The sequence below is a fragment of the Columba livia genome, chromosome 1 (genome assembly GCF_036013475.1).
Source record: "Columba livia isolate bColLiv1 breed racing homer chromosome 1, bColLiv1.pat.W.v2, whole genome shotgun sequence".
NCBI classification, from domain to species: domain Eukaryota; kingdom Metazoa; phylum Chordata; class Aves; order Columbiformes; family Columbidae; genus Columba; species Columba livia.
In genome coordinates, this window is record NC_088602.1 from 47,322,220 (window position 1) to 47,326,486 (window position 4,267).

At 36.3% G+C, this 4,267-nt stretch overlaps 1 long non-coding RNA gene across 1 annotated transcript; it reads left to right on the forward strand.

Moving 5' to 3' along the window:
* Window positions 1-1,925: 1,925 nt before the first annotated feature.
* LOC135578337 (uncharacterized) lies at window positions 1,926-4,039 on the forward strand. The gene is made up of 3 exons (XR_010469848.1): window positions 1,926-2,107; window positions 2,593-2,677; window positions 3,166-4,039. It is a non-coding gene; the product is annotated as an uncharacterized LOC135578337 (long non-coding RNA).
* The last annotated feature ends 228 nt before the right edge of the window (window positions 4,040-4,267 follow it).

Consider the following 4,267-nt stretch of genomic DNA (forward strand, 5'->3'; position numbering starts at 1 on the left):
TAAGGTCAGCTCAGATAGAGATCTGAGGCCTTCACAGGTATTTTGGTCTCCATGGAAACCAACAAAAATAGAAGGTCCATGTAGGCTGGTCTGATAGCTCTGAAAATCACTAGACATTGTGTAGGCAGGCAGGCAGGTACATGAAGCTGAGTAGAAAGCCTTTATAAAGGCTGTGTGATTATGAGGATTCAGTAGATTACACAGCCTTGCAATAAATAGGTAATCATGTACTCTAACTTTTCCTAAATTTTCCAGACCTGTTGGGCAGGTCTTCACAGTACAATCGCTGGTCTGGCAAAAGCCTGGGAAGATTAATCTTCCAGTCCCACCCACTTCTGATGTACCAGCCTGATACTGAAAGAAGTCTAACAATGTGAGTGTAGCTAGTTTGTTTCCAAACTGGATCTAGTTCAGTCAGTCCTCAGTGGGAGAATCTGTGTTTCTTGCTTCAAAGAACAGTTATCAATATTTCCATCTCAAGCTTGCAGAGCGTTTCAAATAGGATTAGTGAAAAGTCTCTCCTGTGCCTGTTTGCTTTTCGTCATGTGCAATAAAGGCTTCAGCTATAGAAGAGTTTATATTGATGGCATTCATGGCTGACAATAAGGCCACTAAGGCTGTATGCATTAAAGAGTCTGTGATCAGAATTTAAAATAAATGAGTGAAAACTGAGAAAACGGTCAAATTCAGCAACATGGAATTTTGAAGACTAGTGCTGAAGCAGAAAATAAATTCTTGCTTCTCAGAAGCAAGAATCTCAAAATACTGCCAGCAGGTTATACCAGTAAAACAACATAAAAATAAAAAAGTCCTTAAGATTAAAACCAAGCTTATTACAGACCAAAAAATTGTGTACTGTGCATAAAATGCTAGAAATAATAGTTCCAGTTCTACTGCACCATGATGTATTCAGCTGGGATTCCTGTGCCCTTCAACCTCACCCTTAAAAGAAAGGTACAGCTGGTCTGAATAGAGAGTAGAAGACAACAGTCCAGAGGACAGCAACATGAAAGATGAGGGAAATTAAGAAAAAAAGACATGCACTAATGGTGAAGGGCCTTAGTGTTCTTTAACAAGAAGGAAGGACAAGTACAAAGAGGAACCTTCTCTCAGTGTGTTATAAGATGGCAGTGATCACTTCAGCAAATCTACCAGGGTAATGACTAGACAAAATACATTTGACTGCTAATGATATTTGAGCAACATATTCAAGAAGTGGCATGTGATACTACAGAAATGGAAACACCTGGGGTTTGTGCTATTTCTAAAATCAAGTTGGAGGAGAAACTTTTACACATAGAGTGCATTTGGCCCTACAGTAATATAGGATTAGATGGCGTTGGACTAGATTGTGTTTTTCCATGCTTTCTCAAAATTGTTTTCTCAATTTAAATGCTATTGCATAAGTCTAACATTTAATTTCCCATAAATCTGTTACAACTACCATTACTTGGGGTAGTGTCATTTCACTTATATTGACCAATTAGCCATTGGAATCTAATATATTATTTTTTTGGATTTTGAAAAAATAATAGCTTTCTTCAGCTCTCTGGCACTTCCCATTTTCCAATAATCCTTTGAAAACACCACTGAAGTTCTAAAGAGATCCTCTTCCAGATGTTTTAAACATCTAAGGTGTGAATTTTATAGTCTTATGACTTAAAGTATCTAACTTTAGAGCCTGCTATTTAAAATCCTGATGAAATGGAAAGAATTTCACTATTGTCCTTAGCAACAGGAACATATTACCTGTTTTTTCTTTTTGTGTCTTGATGTCTTTTGTGTGTGTGTGTATGTTTTTTCCCCTCGTTTTTACTTCTAATTCTGCTTTTTATCTAAGTCAAGTGGAGGATTTTTAAGTGAAGACTGAATAATAAACCAGAAAATAAAAAAAAAAAAAAGGAAACATGGGAGTATCTGATAGCTCTTCTTATGTTTGCTGCAGATTAATTCACTATCTCAGCGCTGTTCCCACAGAAACACACAGATCCGTACAACCAAGACACATGTAGAGGCGAGGACACGTCAACCGTCTCCTGAGAAGCTAATTGTGGTTGCATTTGAGTGTCTATATGATTCAAACAAGTTAAACGTTACCATGAGCCAGGTGAGTCACCATGAACCACCACTATGAGTTGAAGTAGATTACTTTGCATCTAGAGCAGACTATGAGTATTTGCATAACCAGCTGTCATGGGTCAACTGATGGACAACACCTTCTTAAGGTGGTGTAACTTGATCACTTACCTGAGATCTCATGCTCTGTTATTAGAAGAGCTTTACAGACACTTCTAAGGATACATTTGTATCAAAATTGACTGAAATAGTCCACCAAGTTCTGATTTATGTAAAATATCATTAAATATATTTGCATACAAATATTTTCAAAATCTCTTTCATCAAAGAAATAGTCTTAGACACCAACAAGCAACTTTTTTTCACAGAGATGCTGTCTGTACTGGCAAATATTTGTGGGGTTTTTTCCTAATATAATTTATGTAGATTCTGCAGATGGAATAATGTACACTGATGAATTATCTGTTTTTGTAAATTAATAATGCTTTTTCTCAGTGATATCTGTGTTAATTACAGATGTGAGTGTTTTCATGCACTGGACTGCCATAAGAATGTCAGCAAAATCAGTTCATTAGCATTAGAGTTGAAAACATATTAAAAGGTATGACATATTATAGAAATGTTCATCTTTGGTATAACTTTCCTGTCAGTCAAACAAGGAATTTAAATGATGCATGGTGAGCATGACCATTCCCAAAACACTACTATCACAAACATGAAGTTAACAGAGTAAATATAATAGCTCCTCTGACTGGAGCTGTAAGAATTACCTGTAGTACCTATAGGCTTCAACAATTTCCTCCTGTTGACCACCTATTAGTCTCTGGTAGATGCCTTCTATCTTGATAATGTTTCCTCACAAATGTAACTCGAAAGTTTTGAGGATCACTAAAACTATAACAAACAAGAAAGGATGGATATATGCACTTGTATGAGATTTGTTTTGAAGACAATTGTTACCACATAACAGCAGTCTTATCCTAGAATCCATAGGCATCATATGTTATGTGTTTGTCTTTGTTACTTAGTATGTCATTTGATCATGTCCTATTTCATACTTTTCAGAATTTCCTTTCTTACTCTATACAGGTTTGCCATTATGTTTGCATCAATGTCACTCCAATTATTTTTCTTCCTGGCTGAAGAAACTCATAGATGAAATTTCCCAGCTGAGATCAAGACAAATCACTCCTCATTAGCAGATCTCATGTGTTTACTAAGCAGTCAGTATTAGAGTGAAAGAAAAAGACCTGGTTTTAAAAACAAAACATTCAACTATTTTCTGAAATGTAGATGAAATAATTAGTGTCTATAGTGAGTGAGAATATCTTCGAAAGGTAGATACTCATCTGAAGAGCCAACAGAACTCTGAGTCTTAACTAGTGGAGAAGACATGTTCAGCATGGAGCTACAAAAATAATTATTCCTTTAATCCTAAGAAATTAATAAAGCTTGATGGATTATGAGATTCTGTCCCAATGGATGTAGACCAGTTGACAATATTGTTGACACTTCAAAGACCTCTATCAAGGCAGGGTCACTGAAACTGCATCATTTGTTGTTGCATTTTGGCTCCATGTACTCAGTTCCAAAAGGTACAAACTTGTAGCATTTTCTGTGCTACCCATTGCAGATAAGAAAGAAAAAAATATGCTTCCCACTACTTCCTCTCAATCATTTATTTCTCCCTCAGTTCTCCTCTTTCACTGAATTTGAAAGGAGTAGAAGAAATTGTGTAAATATCGTTCAGCTCAGCCACTGAACCCTTAAGAAGTGCAGAACCCAGTCTGACCTCAGAGTTGTCTCTGCTTTGGGCAGAAGGTCAGACTAGTGGACTCCTGGAGTCCATTTCCACCTGAATTTTCCTATGATCTTGTATTCTAAAAATTCTGCCAGCAATTAAAGACTCTAAGGAGAGCTGTGAGTGCTTAGAATCTTACATACAAAATCTTTGTCTTCTTGCCAAACGTACCTTCTCTCTTGGAATTTCTATAAAAATCAATAACAATCAGAGAAAATATACAATTCAAATACACAATCTCTGCATACATCTGAAACTTCCTGGTTAAACACCACTGGAATCTGTCCATCCTCCACAGAAATCACCACAATCCAGCTTCCCTTCGGCTCCAATTATTTGGCATTTTATCAAAAATAATAGGTTAAATGCAACATATACTAATCATGTGGT